The 23294-nt window shown below is 40.4% G+C and overlaps 1 protein-coding gene across 1 annotated transcript in view; it reads right to left on the reverse strand.

The window, feature by feature from the left end:
- DHRSX (dehydrogenase/reductase (SDR family) X-linked) overlaps nt 1-23294 on the reverse strand; it is a 134378-nt gene that overhangs the window by 87090 nt on the left and 23994 nt on the right. The window lies entirely within an intron of this gene.

A 23294-nucleotide genomic window follows, 5' to 3' on the forward strand; every position in this document is an offset into this window, starting at 1 on the left:
TCTTTTCCTATTTGCATCATAACCGTTTTCTCAGACACTCAGTGAGCTCAATTTATACTTCAGAACTAGAAACCTCTCTTTCAGAAAGCTAGTCTATTTTGATCTAAGCCTAGACGAGAGGAAAAATCCATCTCTTCTAGAAATTTTTATTCTATTTATATTATTTTATATTTTATCACCCTTGTTATTAAAGCTGATTTCTCATTTGACCTTTTCTGCATTTAACTGAGGGACGTAGGTCAGGTAATACCTGCTCCCCTGAGTTTTCAGATCTAGTTCCAGTCTTCATAGGAGACCACACATCATACAATCACCTTTATAACCATTAGAAACATCGTATTACAACTAGTTAGTTTTCAGCTCTCTCTAACATGTTCTTAATTGCTTTTGCTATGCTTCTTTTTTTTTTTTTTCCCTCCCCACTGCGGCTAACAGCCCTTTAGTTTTAGTACCTCTTGCATTTTTTCTCTTAAAATTTATGACAACGGACTGTGCCATTCCAGGAAAAATCTACAGGGTCAGACAGAAACAGAGCACAATTTTTTTGCCTGGGGTCTAAACTGGCAGGATGCAAGCTGGCTCTGGTCTGGAATTTGATGTAGAGCTGTGCATAAGCAAATACACTTGGCAAATACTTGGGTAACACCTAAGTTTCCCTCTAAGGCACTTTCTCCAGTTGTTCAGTCATTTCCTTGATCCACCCTTACACTTTCCCCAGTTTTTCCAATACCTTATGTGTGTGTATACATACATGTATGTACGCACATACACAAATTTTGTTGCATTAGGTCTGATTTTCAGAGTGTCATTAAAAAGGTATGTATATTCATAGTTAAGGGTTTTAATGTACTGCTCACTTCTTTTATTTTGTACAGCACTGCACAAAGTATGCATTCTTGATTGCCTTAATGTTAGGGTGGGTTTTTTTTATCCCATTTTGTCTTCGAGTTAGGGGTTTTTTTGGAAAAAAGGTATTGATGCATACAATTAATGGGTGTACATATAAAAAGAGTTAAGGCAAGTCCTTGACTCGCCTACTTACTTTTGTGCAGCCTATGGGCTATCACAATTTATTAAGGTTAACGGTGAAATTTTTCTAATGCAAAGCAAGCAATTTAACAGGTATGTAATTTGGGGGGTGAGATTTTTTTTTTCTTCTTTCTTTTCCAGGCCAAACTGTAACTCTGCCAACTGGAGCCACCTCCCTCCACCCCACCTGAAGCCAACCACTTCCAATGAAACATCGGGAGAGAACATTTTCTAGCCAACAATTTGCATCAATGCCATTCACGCAGCTCAGAAGCAGCTGACCAGATTTTTACTGAGCTTTTCCAAGTAATGTACCTTGGCATGGGATCAAGCATGAAGAAGGTATGAAGCAACTGAAAAGGAGAGGAGGTGACAGGGATTGCAATGGCAAACAAACCCATGTCTCAGCAGCAAATTTCAGTTTGGAATGCCTGGATGATAACTCTTTCCACACCTGGCCTAGTGAGGTTACAGATACTATTTATTGAATGTTTTCTCCCCAGGGCAGTTTCTGCACCTGTACTGAAGATGCCCGCTGCCCGTTCGGGCACGTGTGCCCGCTGCGCTGCCCTGCGTGGCTGCTGTGTGGGCCAAGGACCCTGCTTCTGCTGAGAAGGACCTTTTGATCCTTGTGTCAGCCGGTATCAAAGACATCGGCAACCTCCTTAAGACACCCAAACTGTGGAAGAGCAAGGGAGGCTGCAGTGCAATTCAAACCAGTGCTTTTTGGAAACACTGCTGTTACGAAACAGAATGAAAAACTCGTTTTCTAGGAAAATGAATCCTCGTTAGATGAAAACTACAAGGAAATAGCTATGAAAAATATGTCAGAGCTGCAGTGCAGCGTTTTAGTGGCATTTTCCTCATACTCATTACTGAAATTAATTCACAAGACTTGCCACAATATGCTGATAGGATATAGCTGTAATACACTAAGCTGTTGTTAAGAATTCAAAACATGACAATCAAAATAGTTCTCTTTATATATGATTAGAACATTTATTTGCTTGTTCGATGCAAAATTAAGTAGTAAAAGCAACCAGGAGCTGGGAAGGCAGCCAAGCAATAAAATTGATTGATTGCCCAAATACATAAAAATCATATCCACAGCTTTCAAACATTCTCTCAAAAGCAGAAAACTGTCTCTTCAAGGTTACCAAACAACCTGGTTAGACAGGATGGCAAACCTGCTGTTAAACAGAAGACAAAGTTCGTCTGTGAGGTGTAGCTAATACAATTACTGGTTGCTCAAAATAGCATGCATCTCCATAAATCTGTCTCTGTTTAAGCTAATTACCAGAACTTATTCAGCAATGTCATTTTTCTGGATTCTTCGATTACATCAGATATGAAGTTGTGTGTTGAGGAAAAACATACCAGTAATGTAACCCATGGGTTTGTTTTTTTTTCAAAAAAAGATGCATTCTCAGACTTTGTTTTGCTTTTCAACTGCTTCTTTCATAAGATTACAGATCACCAGAGCACATAATTTTTCTTTTGTTCGTACATTACAATCAACGACAAAAGGATCCAGCCTTCTAATTCTATCTGTTTCTCCTGCACTGCCATCACTGTCTCAAAGTCATCACTGGCTAAACCAAATATTAAACAAGTATTTATAGTAAGATCAGAGTATGAATTGCAGAAATGGAATCAAGCTTGGTACACTCACAGGTAGACTTTCCAGTGAAAGGCTAGTATTTTCAATCTCTAGTTGTCACCAGGAGAATAAGAAGAACTATTTAGAATGGGGGCAAATAATATCTTACAAATAAAAATATTTGAATTAAGCAAATTAACCGCTTTTCCATAGAAAGAAATCCCAACTAAGAAATCTGAATTCAGCCTCAGAGAAGGTGCTGAATACAATACTGCCTTCCAGTCAGAGCCGGGTCAAAAACTTTCTTATCCCCACTGACTGAATCAAGGCCACAGTTGTGCATGCCAAATACACATAGCTTTTCATTATTATTACACATGACAGCTTTAGTCAATGTGAAGGATCAGCATTCAGGGCACACAGCATTCAGGGGGATTCAGTGCCTCACTCTGGCAGGAGCTATTGAAAATCCAAGCCATAAATCTGCCTTTGCAGGTTCTGATCAAGAAAAAAATACTGCTGACAGGTCCAAAAAGTTGTTGAAATACTTTTCACAAGAGAAGTTGCTTATGAGACAAAAAGAGGTCGTTCCTCAACCCATATGAATAAAATCTAATGCACATATGGCAATAAATACCTTCAAAGGCTTTTGTAAGTATTAAGTAGCCAAAATTAATTTCACTAAAACTTCTACTTGACTCTTAAATGGTTGGTTAAACGAAACAGCCAAATAAACCTCCTACCTGCATGCTTAAGCTACAGAATGGCTTCTGAAATAGATTTGATCCACATTAATTATTTAAAATAATAACGCATCACAAATTTTACCTACATATATTGAATGGACATTACTCAGCAATCTCTGAACTGTAAGAGTTGCAATAGTCCTTTTGGTTTTCAAATTGTGGTTCAGTTTTCCATATCATTGTAATTACTGCAGCTGCACTGCTGCCAACAAAATCCTAGACTCAAAGCTCTTGGCTATGACAGCACTTCTAAGTAATCACCATGGGATACTGGGCTAAACTCAAACAGGTTTCTTTTTTATGAGCTATATACATGAGCAAAAGCTAGAGCATGTTTAAACAAAGCAAATCAATTCAAGTCAAGCCTCCCTACTTAATAGATTCACACAGCTTATTAAGATGAGCAAACATGCCTTAATGAAGAACACCCATCTTCTCAACGAGAGAAATAAGGCCTTGGTTGTGCTGTTTAGGCAGGGCAGGGCATAGCCCCAGTTTCAGGCTGTCTCAGTGCTCAGAGAAGCAAATCCACCACTGTGGATTCTTCACTCCTCTGTCCATTACTTTTAGTCCTACTTTGCTACCTAGTAGAGCTGTTGTGATGACTGTATCTGATGGCTCCCCAGTGGGCACATCATCCTTTGCAGGACAGCAGGAGTCACACCTGCAGTGACTTCATGTTCAGCTGGGTTTTTCAAATGACAGGACGGCTTTTTTCAATTCCCCTACTGCAGTGTCTAGAAAATCACCACGTACTTCAGAAGCTTCTAAGATGTAAACAAGCACTGACTCTAAAGGAAGATTTAGAGTAATATTGTTAGTCAGTGGAAACTACCACGATCATTTCCTATAATGAAAACTCTTCTCATCATGTATTTTCTTCCCACCCTAGTACAACTTGAAGAAATTGTCAATGTAAGTTGGTCAATAATTGTGTCATCCTCAGACTATGCCATCTTCTCAGACACTACAGGCTTTTTCCACTGACTTGTCACTGTGGCCTGTGAGTGGTGAATGCTGCTTAATACTGGGCACTGGGCATGGGTCTGTGGCTTATATACACAGACAAACATCATATTCATAAATGAAATCTTTAATTCATTATGTAAATTTTTACAGCTAATTACAAAATACATGCTAAGGAGTGCTTCATATTCCACGGGATTTTGATCTCTACGAAAGTGATTAAATATGGAATTGGTAACTAGATACATTATTTACTGAAATATTAAAAAAGAAAATATAGGAAAAGAAAAACAATTACTATACAATGCTGTGGCTTCATGCAGAGTCAACTCACAATTTCAAATAGAAAATCCAGTTTGCCTACAGGTTTTGCTGTTTATCATCTTTAAAAAAATGGCTATATGACATCAACATTTACTGCACACAGTACATCTTGCAGTCATTCGTGTTCCCTCTCTGGTTGTGTCACCTCTCTGACCAAACAACCTGAAAATATATAATTAAGTATGAAAAGAATTCAGATGGAGGAAATGCTAATATAAAGTGGTATTGAATGACATTAGAAAGCTCACCAACATTACTGAACAGATTAAATTAGCATTTTTCCACAACATTAAGACTGTGCCACAGAATGCAGCTCACAGTACATGCCTTTCTCTATCTTTTATTCAAATTAACCCCAGGCTTTTCCTTGCTTTGTAGCTTTATTCTAACGGAGAATTATGATGGAGCAGTCAGTTGTTGCCGAGGTAATATCAGTCACAGGAGTCCTGAACCCCACCAGGCAATCAAAACACATATTGAATAAATAATGTGGTATCTGCCACATGAATGACTGGTTCCATCATGTACAGAAATATTTTAATACTTTCTTTATTTTCTTTTCCCTTAATCGGTCAACAGATACCCTCTTGAGCTGCAGATACTTGTGGTTTTTTTGGCTACCGCAGCGTTTCATCGTGATCTACTACATATAAGACATCCATAGGCCATGAAAAGAGAACTTTTCAGGTACACATGGGTTGAATTCTGCAACAAGCTGCAGAGGTGCTATGTATTATCTAAGACACAAACCCAGATTCAGTCTATTTTATTGAAACAGAGTCATGTCACACCATGGCACTGCAGTATTTTACGATTCAAGCATTTTAATACAGTGTTTAAACCCAGTTGTCATCACTTGAATAGAAGTACCATATTTTTACTTGATAAGTGTTTTCCTTTAGCCTGTATCAGTAAGATCAATGCCATCTCTTAGTGACTTGTTGCTTCTTGGCTGACTTTGTTTTTTTCGTCTTGTGACTAACATTTCCTCTTCAGATAGGAAATCCTATGCAGTTTTCCTTATGATTTTGTGCTATATTAGCACCATCAAAGAAACATAGGTTCACGGGCAGAAGAACCCACTTATCTCTTTCCAGACATTTCATGCAAAAGGCCGTCTTCACCTTCTCTCCCATGAAAACACAGAAGATGGAATATCACAGTTTGTCTTACACGTTCCCCAGGACAGATCTCCTCCACAATTTTTCTCCATCTGTACTAGTAGGGTATTCTTTCAGAAGGATTATTTTAATATGGTACACTTAATGTATCATATCTGAACCACAAATCTTGCATCTGGATTTCTTTCACAATGTACAGTTCAAGCTCTCACTAACATTTAATGGCACTATGATGATGCTTTATGGTGGAAAAAAAAAACCTAAATAAAAAGCTCTACATCGTTACAAATTTTCATTGCCATCAAGTGATCTACCTTCTTCATATTGAGTTTCCATGAGTAAGCTCAGGTGAGAAGTAGCCTGTATGATCAGAAGTATTTACAAAGCAAAGCACAAACTAGTTCAGTATCACATATGTAACAGTCCTGCAGGGACACATGTGGAGCTTGGTATTCTTTGTGCTGAAGTCAATAATTAAAAGTACATTTACTTCAGTGGGAAGCTTTAGAGAAACAAAATGAAAAAAGGAAGGATGATGATGACCATTGAAATCACAGGGGAAGTTGTGCAGTAACAGAACATGATGTAAGAAACTGGGGCTTCAGGAGAGAGAGAGTTGCATAGGAGTAGATAAAACAGGCAGATGGAAGAAAAGCTCTTTGAAGTGAATTAACAGAAGAATTTATTTTATAAAAGCTTGAAGTAGAGGCAAGTATGATCAGAAGCTGGGGAAAAAAAGATGATGGTGATGGTCAGCAATTTAGACAAGCTGAAAGAGAGACAAAGCATAAGATTTGGAGATTAAATGATTGATAGCTGATACAGGTGGAAAAAATGAGGGGAAAAACACCCAAAAGAAGTTTCCTGTATCCCCCAATTTTTAAGCGGAATCCTTCTGACTGTCTTAAGTTTGACAACATGTTGAATGAAGCTGAATGAAGTTTCTGGGTTATCTGTAATATGTTTAGATATAACTGCACCTCCTGAATATAGCCAAATCAGAAAGAAACTGACAAAAAAACAATACCACAAACAAGTTACAAAAAGGATAATTTGGAAGAGCTTTTGGAACAATGCCTTCTGCTGAAAGACATGAAACAGAGCGCGGAAAAACACTGAGGAGATAATGTTTCTGCAGGTTTCCAATAGTCTGTTTCAGAGCAGTCAAGATGTTTTGCCACTCTATCTCGTCAGTCAGTCATGTGAGTCTGAGAATGAGGAATTAGACCAACTGGAAGCACAACAAAGGACCAGCAGGAACTTTACTGACAACAACAAAAAATAAGATTAAAGGAGCTGAACAATTGCATTGAGTGCCTCCTTCAGAATTGTAACAGCAATAGAAGAGCTGCTGGGGAGACAAAAAGCCCCAGAAGGTTTCTGTTCCGGACTAGCAAGGACAGAGAAATCAAGAATGCGCTCAGAGGAGTCTCCTATTAGGAAGTACCACAACAAGTCTACTGTGCATGGTTTCATCAAGAGGAAGCATCAACGTTGACCAATACATAGCATTTCCTTTAGGATGGGAGAATAAAAGTATCTTTGTGCTAGGGAGAGAAGCATTAGCAAGTTCAGTGAGAATGGCACATACTTATATCTACCTTGCAACGTCCTTTGGAGAGTTGAAAAGATGAAGCATCTCTAGGAAGCTGGAAGTTGGGAGTAGGAAGTGGCAAGTTTAACTAAAAATTATGCAGAAGCAGCTAGAGGAAGCCACGCAAGTGAAGGCTATATGACTGCCCCACTCAGAGATAATGCACAAGATGTAATTTAGTAACTATAAAGCAGAAGCATGTACACTGCTTTAGATTTAAAATAAGTAACAGTGGAGCTGCCTTCATTGGCACTGAAAATTCTGTGAGCTTATACTTCCTTTTGGACGGCATTTCTGCATTTTCCCAGAGTTCTGAGCTGGATTCTGCACTGTGTCTGCAAGCCCTATCAATAATTCTTGAAAGGTACAATAGGAACGGGACTAAAATACCTACAACAATCACCTCCATTTTCGCTGCAGGTAATATTTGGAGAAAACAAAAGTGAGATAAAGTAGAGCACAGGAGTGATTAGATCGTTTAGAGAAAGTGCATTTGCCTCACTTGGTGAAAACTATTTTCTTGGTGTTGCCCAAAAGGGAAAGAAAGGGGATGAGTCAATGAGCAATTCTTTTTCTAGAACAAACTACTTCAAGTCAGTTAATATCCTTGACAGTACTGGAGTGGTAAATTATTAGTGAATTATATTTTAAAATATTACCTTGAAGCTTTAAGCATATGCCCCAATAATCTCAGATGAAATAATTCAGCTATAAAGTTGTTATTGATCCTGAGTAAGGATACTAAAGTTTTATCAGAATATCTAAATTATACTTTACTTTCAAATTATACTGCTTTTACAAAACATATGTTGTCATTAAAAGCAAAACCATACATTTGTTATAATTTCATTAATGTTAGTGGTAAATTTGGCAGTGCTACAACACGTTACTAAAAGCATTTGGTTAAATGTAATGTACAGCACAACTAATAAAGAAAACTCATCAGCACAGGTGCTCCTAAAATATATCCAGCAAGGCAAATATGAGATTTTAATTTGCTTTTAACTGTCCTTTGTAGATAATCCAGTATATTGTGCATGTACGCTTCTACTGAAAATGTACTCTTATTTGAGCTTGTCTCTTATTCTGTTGTTGAAATCTGAAGCTCTATTCTGTCATTCACATTCAATCAATCTACTCACATTGACTTTATGAAGAGAAAAGCACCATTCAAGCAATTTGGACACTGAGTACATCATTTTAAAGAGAGAGATCAGACTTCCTGAATTAATGTTTCTCCTTTCATCTTCATACAAGAGTTCTATTGTCATAGATACAGGGTATTCAAGGACAGAGTCATCCCTAATCTAATACTGTATTGGGAATATTTGGTATTATTTATTAATTGAATCATTTAGTTATGTAAAAGGAATAATGCACACATCGGCCATCCTTTTGATCCACCGACCTTGTACACATTACATGAGAGATTTCTCCAAGGCTCCATGTATTACCAGAATAAGAGAAGGGAATAAAGAAGCTCGAGGCATTTGAAAAGCATGACAGCTCAGAGAAGAACTCTGCAGACCATCTATATGACACAGCTAGAATAAGTCCAGGAGTGCTTATCCAGCTGCAGCCTAAGGGATCTGCCATGAAGCCAGCTGCTGCTGCTATTTGACATCTGGGATCTGTAACTGGCATTGAAAAGAAAAAAAAAAAAAAAAAGAGGGGGGAACCATTGAAGAGTTATGTGAAGTTAACAACAGCAGCAATCATCTCTCTCTCCCCCAACACTAGAGGTATTTCTAAAGAAAGAAATTTTGTTGCGGGCAAAAATGAAGATGGAGCCTCTGTGCACTGCACGGACACAGTACGAAAATGAAAGGTAAAATAAGCCCTGGAAAATGAGTGTAACACAATAAAACTATTAGAGAAACACACTAATATTCCTAAAAGCAGCACCGTATGCTCATGTCTGACCAGCAGTTTTGTTACTGCTCCACTAGCAAAAATTACCATGGCTAATTCATGCCGTGGGGATGAGAGCACCTGGTTTTTAAGGTTGAGTGAGTGGTCTCAAGCATTATGCCAAGGGAATCCAATTCTCCACTCACAAAAAACCTTGGCCTGATTTCCCCCACCCTCTCACCAGTGTTTACTGGGCACAGAGAGAAGTGCAAGCAGGGAAGTTGCTTGCCTGAGAACACACAGTATGTTGTCAGCAGAGCTAGGGAAGATGAAACCAACCTGCCAAGGGAATGCCCCTTGCACAAAAGCCTGGATCCTCCTACCACACCAGGGACCAGGTGGTCGGCTTTTATGTAGTAATGCAAACTCATGTTTTCTGGGTTTCAGTGTTTTGCAAATCTCTATGAAACACAATAAAACAGGCAGTCAGTACTTCCACATTACTACACAGAGCTGCTGACAGGTTCCCTTTCTACAGCTTGTGCACTTCATCAAAGGTTACTGTATATGGCTAGATAGCTTCTCATCCTCATATGACCCCCTCTCCCTCTCATGACTGCGAGCATTTGAGATATGAGTGATTCACGTATGCCTGACACAAACTCCAAAAAGCTTTACTAAGTGTAATTTTATAGAAGCAAATTGCCTGCTTCTCTGAGCTGGATCAGCAATGTTTCCCCTTGTCAACCCGCAATGCTAGTGAAGCTTTGAACTGCCACAGTCTCTCTCTCAGGGAAAGATCTCGCTGGGAAAGATCATGGGAGGAAAAAAGACTCCTGTGCCCCTGCACGTGTTTCTGTAGCAGTGTCTATATTTACATGTTTGGGGAACTAACTTTGGGCCAGATTTTGTCACTCCAATTCATAGTGAAGAGTAGCTCACTGGATGAATAGTCCCGGGGGTCTCGACTGAGGCAATCCTGGATCATGCTGAAGTGCTCTTTCCGCTGTGAGCGATTTATTTTTCTGTCTGGCTTAAAGATGGCTTCAGCTCAACTATTCACAGATGATGGCAGTGTTCATGGTGGTGGCAGACTGCGACCTTTACAGAGCAAGGAACATTTCTGCAAAGGGTCTTCCACTTGTGGAAGGAGCAGATGGCACTGCTGTAAGCTTGGAGCATCTGTATGAAATAGGGAGTGCGAGAGGTGAGGCATGTCTGTGTTACACTGATGCTGCTCATAAGCACCTCAGCAGTAAGTACAGGCACACACAACACTCTGCAAATCTCTCTAGGACAGACAAAACTTACATTTCAGGGAACGAAGACTTGGCCTGTGCACTTGGCCTCAGACAGACAGGGTTAGGCTGGCCTGGAAATTACATTTCTGGAAGTTCCAGAACGGACAAGTGTGTCTAACTTATACAGACATTGATACTGGGCACGCATGCTAGAAGTGTGTTTCCAAATGTGGCTTTGATGCTAGAGCCATGGCCATCACCCCAGCAGAGTTTTATAGAGGTCAGAGCTTCTTCCTGAGGCAGTAAGGAAAATCCCACTGCACAAAGCAAATGAAGCAAGCACACACTATATTGATACATAAGGTATGACTAGGCATATTCGTAGATAACAGGGTGTCATGATTTAGCCCCAGCCACCAACTAGAACCACGCAGCCGCTCGCTCTCACTCCCCCATCTCCTCCCCCAAGAAGGGTGGTGGAGGAGAGGGAAAAAAAAAGAGGGGAAAGGGAGGAAAAAAAACCACCTCATGGGCTGAGAGAAAGACTGTTTAATAGAAACAATAACAGAAAAGGAAAAATAAGAATAATGACACAGGTCACTCTCACCACCTGGTGAATTGGCACCGTCCAGAGCAGTAATTGCGGATTCCCACCCCCTCAGCTAAACCTCATTTGTATACTGAGCATGACATCTATGGTATGGAATATTTCATTGGCCATTCCATTGTTCTGTCTACACTTCTATGGGAAGCAGAAGAAAGTCCTTGAATAGTGTAAATATCACTTAGCAACAACTAAAAACAATAGGTATTATTGACATTCCTTTCACAGCAATCACTAGAAAGAAAATTAACTCTTTCTCAGCTGAAACCAGGACACTGGTAGACGAACAGATCAACCACAAAAGTAACTCTTTAAATTTTTGCCCTTTCTCTTCAGTTTACCTACAAGCACTTCTCCAAAACCCTATATAGAAAAGTACTTCTTTGATGCATAGCTACTATTTGGCATGACTAGAGGACAGTTTGACAGCCCCAAGATTTTACTGTGTCTCTAGCTTAAACAAAAACACATGCAGAGGAACTGCAAAGGGGAGAAAATGAGTTGTTCATGCCCAGCCTTGAGACAAATATCAAACCTAAAACTTCAGAGCTTCAATGCAGGTTTTAACTCCCAGATCATGTACCCTAGCACATTTATGCCAACCCACACCCCAGAGAACACGTTCATTTCAGAAGTCCTATGGGGAGCCAACAGTGTTCACCAGGAACACAGAGAAGTATTAAATGCAGTGTGCAATTCCAACACATTCAGGAAAAAAAAAAAAATCCCAGAACCCACTGATGTGTTCTTGTCACAGATTTAAAACTGGCAAAGCTATACAAAAATTATGATAGATCCTTATCTAAACCATTTACTCCATAAATAGCACCACTGAGTTCATGCCCTTTAGTGTTTCTTTCAACGATCCAAGTTACCCCCAGCCCTGAAGTAAAACAGAAACTAAAAAAAGAAAAAAAATCTTAACATTACAAATGTTAAGCCTGACCTTCTGTGCCTGTGATGAATAATGCTTATGCTCTGGAGGACCCAACAGTGTTACCACCACAGAAACCTGCTTGTGAACGATGGCTGTCTTGAGTTTGGACTTGAATCCTGGCTGACACGTCTGAGTCCCTACAAGTTCACTCACACATGGAGAATAAAGGACTGGATGAGGGCTGGCATGTAATGCACAGAAACTGTAGACTACAAAACCTCTTTGGGCTTGGGGGTGGGAAAAAGTTTGTCTGGCTGGTTTTGGGTTGGGGCGGGGGGACTGGTAAACATAACCTTGAACCAGATTGTGGCTTTTCCCTTGTGGGTCCTCAAATATTCCAGCCCAATGGGCTAAATGGACCAACACAGAGGATCAATGCCTTAAAAAGCATAAGGAGGGGGAGCTAAGCAGATTTCTTTTTGTTAGAGTTACCCATGGCTAATGGCTTTGCTGGACTGAGGCCAGCTACCATAACATACACATCTCTTGAGTCTGTCTAGAAGTGGTAGGTGTATTATTTGTTAAATTACCCTCTCCCTTATCTCATGTTAAAAAAAAAAAAAAAAAAAAAAAATATAATTTTTCTTTTACTACAAACAGACACAAATTGCTGTGCAGCAGTTTGAAATGCTTCAATATATATACCTTCCTGAAAGCCTTTAAACTGTTGTTTCACTAATTCCAACAAACACTTGTCTTCCCTATAAAGGAATGAATTATGCATGGCAGCAAAGGAACAGAAAGAAGAGGGGTGATCTCAGTTAACTACAGCTGCCTAGATGTTAGCTGCCTGGCTCCAGCTAGTCATTTATGCTGCCATTCTTAAAACAGGTGTCTAAAGTGGAGAAAATTGCCTTTTAGATGTGCCAGTCTCTCTCCTGTCACTAGTGAAGGTGTTCAGGTGAAGAACTTGGAGGACCCAACCAACTCTCAAATGGCTGAGGTCAGTCAGGTGAGTCACACAACACCAGGGAGCACCAGACAGGCACAGAAGAGCCAGAGTTCAAGCCCGTTGTCCTGGTTTGAGGTAAAACAGGACCAATTTTCTGTTCAGCAATTTTACTTTGCAGCTAAGCTTCTTCTAACTACTGAAATTAACAGCATATTGTGCAGACAATGTTCGCTCTCAGAGTGATAAGACTTGATTAGTTGTAATTTATGTCAAAGAATGGTATGCAGAAAGGCTCCTTCTTATACTTATTGCTACAACGCCCAACGGCAGCTAACTTTGGTATTTGCCCCATTGGAGGGTCAGAAGTGGAAAAGCGTAGAGGGGTCCCATCTGCGGGGAGGACCAGACAGGACAGGTGATCCCAAACTGACCAACAGGGTATTCCATCCCATCTGCCTCATGCTCAGTATAAAAGCTGAGGGATCAAAGGGTCAGCCCTCTTTCTGCAATGGCCGGCATGTGAGGAGGATTCTGTATGTTCGTCTGCCTTTGATCCCCATCCTGAATCCAGATCCAGAATCCAGTTCTCGTCCATCACTGAGTCCAGTCTGGGACTTCCCCAGTGCCTGCTGGTGACATGATTGTCATCCTGGGAGCTTGATACTGTTTTGTATATATTTCATTATTTTCTTTTTCTTTTATTATTAATATTTCATTAAAGTAGTTTAGTTCCTCCTAAACTCATAAGTCTCTCTCTCTCTCTCCCTCCACTCCTTGAAGAGAGAGAGGTGGGGGGCAGCATCTGTCATTCCACCGGAGTGGCCAGTCCAGCCCAAACGATGACTCCCTTAACCTCTTCCTGGCTGGCAGCACCAATTGCCAGTTTCCGTATTTCCCCATGGCCTGCCAAAGGGTTCTCCAATTCCCCAGGACCAGGTCTGGTGAGTCTTGTCTAACAGTCAGCTGCAAGATGCAGTGACACAGAGGAGCTGCTTTCAGCATGGTGGATCGCTGCCCAAACCAAGCAGAAGGAGGGCTCGCCTTGCCCATCAGTTATTGCTGCTTCCCACAGCATTTCCCATCGGCTCCCAGCCACCAGCAGTTTAGAGATGCTAACTGTCCAAGCTTGCCTCAGAGATATTTCAGCAAGTGAGAGGAACCACAAGTTACTCAACACAGTCCACAAAGGCTTTCTCAGTCACTGGGTTTAAGCAATAGTATAGATGAGGTTAGATGGACTGAATCACAGCGTGCCCAGCATTAGCCATCCCGAAGGACTGTTTCTCATAAAGGAGATATCACGCTGAGTAATGAAAGGCCTCACTTCTTCCAAGGAATAAAAATTGCATGAAGTATGCTTGAGTTCCTTCCTCGCAAAAGGATCTGTCGCTAAGTGAATGGTGTAGAGTCTAGGGAGGACATCCATGCTATCTGTCTCCTGGCGTCTTTGGAACAAAAACACCTAAAAGCTGTATCTGGAAGATCTTGTTTATTGTCTTTACACCAGAAGAAACTGAGGGTTTGATACAGAAGGCTTGATGAGATGCCTTGTACAAACCTCTGGAATATATATCTCCGTCTAGAACCACCTTGCTAGCTCTAGAAATCTCCAACTCTCGTAACACTGAAATATGATTTTTTCTCCTCTTGAGCACCAACTTAAAATTTCAGAAAATCAAAGATCTCAATAATACTTCGTGCAACATATATTAACAGTATTTTATCCTAACCTGTTTCCTATGGAACAATTAAAAAAATACCCTTGTTGCTAATGGGTTGGACTTGATGACCCCTTCCAATTCAAGTAATTTGGTGAGATCATGCTGTAAATTTCCCTGATTGTCCAGAGCTCAGCAGAACTAGCCTTCCAGAGTATCTAGACTTTCTCCCTGTAAAAACAAAAGCAGTGGCCAGCATTGATGTGTGCCTCTGTTTCACCTCAGTACCAGGTGAGGATGCCACCACTCAGAAGCCCCTCCAAGGTCAATTAGTTTATACATAGTTCTAAAAAAAACCTGGACAGATTGTATTTCTCAGCCTCAAAAGGACCGTGTGGATATATCACCCAAAGTCATGGCAAGGACCTTACCTGAGCCTAATACAGTCTAATATTTCTAAATAGGTCCAAGGCCCTTTGATCTGGGAGATAAAAGAACAATACGATACAAAAATGGAAGTTAGGCACTTCAAAAAGCTGAAGGTAGGCCTGGCAACAGCAAGCAAATTTTTAATAGTGGTAAAAAATTAACCACTTCATAAAGCATGGGATAGATTCTTCCCAAGTTGCATCAGACGCAGTTTTGAGGCTTCTTTTCTCTTCCCATGAAGGTCGGCTGAAAGGTCTGCTGACCACTTTATCTTACCTCTCATTGGGTTCAACTTTTTCAGTACACTGGATGAATTCTTTTTCCTCAAAATCTGTCCGTTTGCTTATAGTGTACATGAGAGTTGAAAGAAACAGCTCAAATAATGCATTTATGAAGCTTTTTCACTGACACAACTGTATTTTTCCTCACACCTTGCTGGTGTCCGTGTTTTCCCTCCTACACAGCTATACCTGTTGGCCTCTTATGTCACTTGTCTCTACGTTGCCCAATACCCTGTCACAGTTTAACCCTACTCATTAGATATTGATGAGTGGGAAAGCAGCAAAAATGTAGCTAAATCCCCACTTCTGTCGTATATTTTAACATCACACAGCTTATGTCTGATCTATTACTACTGCACATTTTGAAAGGCTCTACTTAGAAACTACATTTTAGTTAAAAATCAGACCATTACTTAGGTAAGTATCTGTACTTTTCCCTCTGTGGGTAGCATCATAAGGACATAAGGTAGCATACATAAGGACACAGAAGCTCTAAAGCTTGTTCAAGCATCTCATTTCCCACTTCCTCCAGACTCCTGCCCTTCAAAGTCTTTCTGCAAATCTGACGGAAACAAGGCAGGGAAGAATATGTTTTCTGGGGCACCGGGTCTGCACAGAAACATTGCGCCTTTGTTCTGAAGCTACACCACGAAGAAGTGGGCATTCTTCAAGCATGGCAAAGACAATTGATATGCTGCAATGTCTTAGGCAGGAGAGCTTATCCTACAGATGGATCAAGGAGTCCAGGTGTTTGGAAAGCTGTCCCCTGCCTCTTCCAAGGATTCCAAAACCACATACTATTTTTGGAGCTTTTTCAAACCACTGTGTTAAAACACCTGGGCGCTCTCAGCTCCTTCTGCTAGATATTGCCACAGGGGAGTATTACATATTCCTTATGCGTGCCTTGATATAATTCACAAAAATAAGTGATCAATGACAACGTGAGAGCCAGGCATTCTCAATTAAGATCATATCAGCTCAGAAACAAGTAATTTTTTTTCTTTTATTCCTGCCAATTCTTAATTAAAACAGGTAAGTAAATGCATAAGACTGCTGAAATTGAATTTGGAAAGGCTGCAATTCCCAAAGACAAACTGTTATTGACATGTTACTGAAGAAACAAAATATTATTTACTTTATGAATTGTTACTTTTGGCTTACATAAGAAAAGATTAATTTCTAGCCAAAATAAATTTTGAATTATAGTTCTGAGTCACTTAGTGAAATGAAGCTTTTAGATCTTCACTGCAACAACAAATAGTACATTAAAAAAAAGTCCAAAGCACAAAGCATACTCATGAATTCAGAGGCCGAGCTGACTGCAATAAAAAAGTCCAACCTTTGCTCATCTTTAAAAACTGTTCCTGCATCTCATCCACCCTTCTCCTCTGCTTTCTGAAACTTTCACAAAATGCACCAGTGACCTTTTAGTCAACAATTTAAATCACTCTTGAAACTAAATATGGAGATTCTATGCAAACTACTGTTTATTTATCATACTAAAAAAGGTGAAGGATGCATGTTTATACAGTTAATGTGTCCAGTATAGCCAGCAGCACTCCCACTGCAGTTGGCATCCCAGTGATCCTTCAGCTATTGTTTCCACCATTACTGCTTCTCAAGGCTTGGATCTCAAGGCTTGAGCAACCTGCTCTAGTGGAAGGTGTCCCTGCCCATGATAGGGGGGTTGGAACGAGGTGATCTTCAAGGTCCCTTCCAACTCTAGCCATTCTATGATTCTGTGACCCATTTCTCAAAACTCTCCCTTGTGAGGTGAAAATCACAGGTCCCATGAAAGAGCAAATAAAAAATCTTGCATTTATCTAGCAATCTATGTTCATGCTAGTATCTACATCACTTTTCAATATGTTTAGGTTAAAGACACACATCAAAGTATTCATAAATGCCTTTACAAAGCCTTTCAGATGTTCTTGCTGGCAACTCATATTTCTCTGATTCCTTCTCTTACTCCAACAAAAAGGAAAATTATCCTAATTTATTCATCTTTTTTTTTCCTATATATTTCCTTACTGCATTCACTTAAAATTAGCTTCACTTTCCAGACAAGGTTTCTGATCAGTCAACACAGCATTCCCATTGCTCTGTGTATAACCACTTGCTCTTCCATCTTCTCAGTGGACTTGACACCCACACACTGAGGTAGTTAATACACAGGAGAGCTCCTGAATAAAATACTCTCTGTTCAAAGATGACACACAGCAGCAGCTTGCATCCGAGTGTGCTGCCTTCTTGGTGCCTTCAATGACTTGCTTTTGCAACCCATAAGCTTCATTCTTCAGTTCCACAAAGCTCAGTACAACTGTTATTATAAGATGAAGTTGATTTGAGGCACTGGCCATTTCCAAATCATAGAATCATAGAATGGTTTAGGTTGGAAAGGACTTTGAAGATCATTGAGTTCCACCCCCCCTGCCACGGGCAGGGACACCTCCCACTAGACCAGGTTGCCCAAGGCCATGTCCAGCCTGGCCTTGAACACCTCCAGGGATGGGGCCTCAACAACCTCTCTGGGCAACCTGTTCCAGTGCCTTACCGCTCTCAAAGTAAAAAATTTCTTCCTAATGTTTAATCTAATCATGCTTGTTAGTTTTATTTGACCATTTGCTGTTCTGTGCACACACCACTGTAGAAAAGAAAAGAAAAAAAAGCCAGCCCAGGTTTCCAGTGTCAGGTTTGTTTGGGCCCCAAGGAGAACCCTTCCCTATGCACCTGAGTCTAAGGGTTGACTAATGACCCTGTTCTTCAGGAGCAGAGCTGTTGTCTCTGCCTGCTGCCAGTTCTGAGTGCTCTCAAGAGAAAGGTAGTAGTTCATTTGCTTTGTACCCAAACAAGTGGTAGATGCCAGGTGTTATGAATTTTCTGTAAAACAGGCTGAATAGACAGGTGGTGAAAGTTACTGACAATACAGAAACATTTAGCTTGGGAGGATACTTAGGAATTTCCCGAAAGACCAAGCAAAAGTATGCAATTAGGCAACACTTAACAGAGGAATGATTGCAGATAAGTGCAAGGTGTTGCATGAGAGCAGAGGAAAATAAACAACATTCTGGATGAGTGTGACCTCTTCAAAATAAGCTCATTAAAGGAAGGACTGCAAAATGCCTGCAACTTGGGGGGAGGGGGGCGTTATAGCATAAAGCAACCAAGATCTTTGACTTGTTGTCTGTCACTACCATGCATAAAAGATAATGGCAGTTATAGAGAATATTTTTGGCTTTAATTCATCCTTAACACAGAAAAGCCTGGTTCAGATGCATTGCACTGGGAATGCAAGATACAGAGATTCCAGCTCTTCGTCAGGCAATGTATAGCCAAAGGGTGACTGAATTCAGCTAATGGCCAATCTTTACAGGCTACCCTCACTGCAAATCAGAGCCCAGTGCTACACAGCGTGTTCTAAGCAGTCAGACTGATTAGCATATCTGAACTCTAGCATATACAGAAATCACACTGCTATTCAGCGCTATACAGGCTAAATCAGGGTTTAGAAGCCTTCAAAAAATCCTTGCAATTAACTGTAAATTCACTGAAAACAAAAATATTACAAGATACACATTTTAAAATGTGCAGCTGAATTACAGTTCTTATTGACTGAAGAAACTGAGAAATTTAGGTTGTGGAGGTTTTAGTAGTAAGTGCATACATGGGTGGGAAGAGCACCTGTATGCACAGCTATTGTGATTCAGATTTGAACGGCCATGAGACTCGATGCTTTTCAGTACGTATTTATGGCCAACTGGGATCAAAATTGTGGCCTTCCTGGGCCACCTCCAAGTAATTGTCCAGGTGAATTGTTGGAATTGTTGCTTCACTGATGAATCTGGGGCAAGCCTCTAATTAAGGCAGTACATGGAAAGAAACAGAAATATATTGTACTGTTTGAAATTATGAGGTAGAATCCCTGATTGCATTCAAGTCAATGGAAATTTTACTATTCTTTTCAAGAGGAGATGGAATTACTGCCCCAAACCCCATTATTTAGAAGGCTATAATACTTCCCCAAAAAGGGTTAGAAATATTTAGATGCAATCATCTAGTAGCTTTGTGGTTCATGTTTATTGAATGTAATCATACAAACTGTTTAGGTGCAGAATCCTTCACATTTCTTCTTAGTTCTGTGTAAATATAAAGTTCTGCTCTGGCCATATTATTATATTAATCTTCCTATAACACCCACTTTTTAAGGAGGTGCTTTTGAGTTCCCTGGTCCCTAGCAAGGAGGGATACAAGTCAACTGAAAAAAAAAAAAATGCCAAGAAAGGAACTGTAGCATTCAGGATTTTTTTTTTTTTTAATTCTGTCTTCCTAAAGCTCCAGAGTGGTTTCACAGGTTTCTACCTGCTTGCTGTTCATGTTCAGCATGAACATAAAAACACCAAAAGAACTTTCTGGATTTTAATAATGCTTGAGAACTGGGTCAATATATGCTGATAGAAGCACTTCAAATGCATACACCAGCACCTGCCACAGAAGAGGGGGGGAAGAATGAACACGGCTACAAAACCTCAGTAGTGGTGATCTATAGTGCCCTTTCAATTTCTGATTTTACAAAACACATTGAGTAGTGTGAGCCTTCAGTCTTTGAGTAGCAGGGGGAACCTCTGCGTCTCCATGCCATGGCATAGAGCCACAATGGCCTTCGGGGGTCCTTCTGTCTTGAGCAAGGCTTGTGTCCTCTCCTGCCAGTCCTCTGCTCTTTTAAGATGCTTCAACCTTTCTGAGAGCTGGGAGACGCCTCTACCTAAGTGGATGGCCTTTATCATCAGCCATTAACGTAGCCATCCAGCTGCACTTGGAGGAGGCGCTGCTGTACCATCAGCATTTCCCTGGCAGCTGGCAGAGTGCACGTGCACGCTCTCAAACAGCAATTTGTGCAGAGTGCTGCTCCTCTGAGCACAGCCAGCACACACAGGGCTTCAAAACACGCAACCCTTCAGCCAAGCTGGGCTTCCTGCTGCTGTTTTCTTGCAGCGTTCCTCAAGGGATCTCCTTGCTAAGCTAGACAAGGAGACAATGCCTGACTGTATCAGCGCCGGTCCAGATGGACGGCAATGGATGAGCAGAGAGCTCTGTATCAAAGGCAAAAGAGATCCACGTTGTCAAGGAACTGGTTGGGGGCAGTGGTGAAATTAAATAGATGGATAACTTGAGGATAAGTTCATACCTTTAAATTGCTGTTTCTACCCACTGACACCTATTTCTGCCTTGCCTTTGGCAAAAAAACTCAGAATTTGCAGGTCTGAGATATAAAAAAAGGAAGCCAGAAACTCATGTAATTGAGACTTTAGAATAAAGGTTTTGGGAAAGCATGGATGGACGGTTCATTGGGAAGGGAGAAACTAGGGAGACACTGGGATAAAGAGGGAAGGAAGAGGAGCGCAGGAAGAGAGAAAAACGCATCAGGAGTTATTTCATCCCATTTGGAGAAAATTAGCTTGATGATTCAGTCATTCTTTTTCTGGTTTTCAGTTGAATAATAACAGAAGTTATCTTTTAGGCTTTTCCCAAGGCTAGCATGATACCTCTTCCTAGGACACAAACACCCACTGGACATAACATGTCACTCCTAGTTTATGTTTTTTAATTTGACAGCTTTGAAACTAATTTAACAGAATAGTTTCCAGAGAAAAGATATCATGCAATCCAGATCATCCATGTGTACCCTTCCAATCCTTCCAGTTGTTTTTCCTGGTTGGGCTCCACCTCAGAAGCCAGCTAAAGAGAAACTAAATAAAACTTACCATGTTGGATGAAATTTGCAGAATAGCAAATCACACTGTTCCTTTAAAAAATGTCAATTTTTTCTGACTATGCAAGCACCATTAACCTGGGATCGTTTTTAAAATTCAAAATGAAAAGGCATGACAAAAGTACAGGCTGTTCCCATTGATACTTACTGCTTGCTTGCAGTATGCAAACCAGAGAATGTAAAGCAACTCCTATGAGAACACAAATACCAACTTAAACAGAAAATGAAAAAGCAAGATGTATGTTACAAAGTTACATTTCCCATTCCTTTAAAAAATAAGAGACAGACAGACAGGGATGGAGGAGAATAAGGAAGGGAGGGAAAAGGGGAGAGGAAAAGAGAAAGGGCGAAGAGGGAGAGAAACAGAGATGGAAATACAATGATCCCAGGAATGCTGAATGCTTTGGAAGACCTTTGGAGAAGATGAGGAAAGTTAAGTACACAGAATGGAAAGGAAAATATGCAATTTTCATTTATGCAAAGGTAGGGGAAAATACGTAAGCTGAGGGCTAGAACAAAGCCAATACCCTCTTACTTACTGCCTGGGGGTTATAAACGAGACTGAAGAAAGTAAAGCAACTCCTATGAGAACACAAATACCAACTTAAACAGAAAATGAAAAAGCAAGATGTATGTTACAAAGTTACATTTCCCATTCTTTTAAAAAATAAGAGACAGACAGACAGACAGGGATGGAGGAGAGTAAGGAAGGGAGGAAAAAGGGGAGAAGAAAAGAGAAAGGGCGAAGAGGGAGAGACTTTAAAAAATAAGAGACAGACAGACAGGGATGGAGGAGAATAAGGAAGGGAGGGAAAAGGGGAGAGGAAAAGAGAAAGGGCGAAGAGGGAGAGAAACAGAGATGGAAATACAATGATGCCAGGAATGCTGAATGCTTTGAAAGACCTTTGGAGAAGATGAGGAAAGTTAAGTACACAGAATGGAAAGGAAAATATGCAATTTTCATTTATGCAAAGGTAGGGGAAAATAGGTAAGCTGAGGGCTAGAACAAAGCCAATACCCTCTTACTTACTGCCTGGGGGTTATAAACGAGACTGAAAGCAAAGCATCAGCCTCATGTGCAGTGTGCTATCCCAGCTCGTGCCTTGTAAGCAGGCATGGCTGCGAAAGCTGTGTCCCTATTAACCGGGACGTGACTCTCTCAGAGTTTCTCTACTGTGTTAGTGCCATGAATGCAACTCCCAACAACAAAATCCTGAAATATGGAGTGACTCCAGTTCTTTCCTCGAGGACTCAACTACTCAGTCTGCTTAGCATATATGGGGAACAACCAGCCAGCCCTGCAGATCATATTTTCTGGATATAATCTTACACTCCTTCAAACTTATGTGGCTGTAACCTCTTTCCAGGTTCTTCTTACTCTCTGTCTTCATATTCTTCCTCATCCTTTTCTATTCCTGGTGTTGCTTTTCTCCTTAGTCTCCCCTTCCTCTCACTTTTTAGTACCTCTCAGCTTTGTTGGATTTATTAACTTGTATGTTAGTGTCTTACCTGCCTATTCTGGATTAAATTTAAAACTAAATTAAAAAAAAAAAAAAATGGTCGTTTAAAAAGAAAGTGGAATATGGTATTTATGTTGTGATTTTTTCTCCCGTTATTCTGTTCTTTCTTTGTTTTCCTTTTTTCCCCTATGTTCTCCCATTTTACCTGTCCAATTCAGCTGCTCTTTGAACACCTACGTATATATTCCTTTTTATAGCATCCATTGTAGTAGGATGCTGACTTTCATTTAACTCAGAGTAAACAATATAGAAAAATGATTATCTGAAACTAATCTGCAAAATCTGGAATGTATCTGCAAAACAAGGAAATTGTCATATTGTTTTAAAAATAAAAAGGATTAATAAAAATATCTATTTTTCAAATCAAAGAATAATTTACTGCTGGTAGTGTAAATTTGTACAATCCCTCTGAGATGGAATTCTCCTTATATCACCAGTTACAAATAATCTCACATAGTGCTAAACAGAAACTGAAAGAAAAACAGCACTGATTTTTCCCCTCTGTGACTACCAGAAGACAGTGTGTTTTAAAAGAGGTCTCTGGGTGGTTGCGATGGCAGCCGGTGGCAAGGGTCCACGAAGCCAGGCAGCAGGGTGAGCACCGCTCAGGTCCATCCCCTGCGGGCTGCACAGGACAGAGAGCAGGCAGGGACAGACCCATTCTGTCTGGAGGTCTCATTCCTTTCAGCTCCAACCCACTCCTTACACAACTGTCAGCCGTGCATCACCAC

This window comes from Charadrius vociferus, unplaced genomic scaffold, assembly GCF_000708025.1.
Source record: "Charadrius vociferus isolate BGI_N301 unplaced genomic scaffold, ASM70802v2 scaffold26, whole genome shotgun sequence".
Taxonomy (NCBI): domain Eukaryota; kingdom Metazoa; phylum Chordata; class Aves; order Charadriiformes; family Charadriidae; genus Charadrius; species Charadrius vociferus.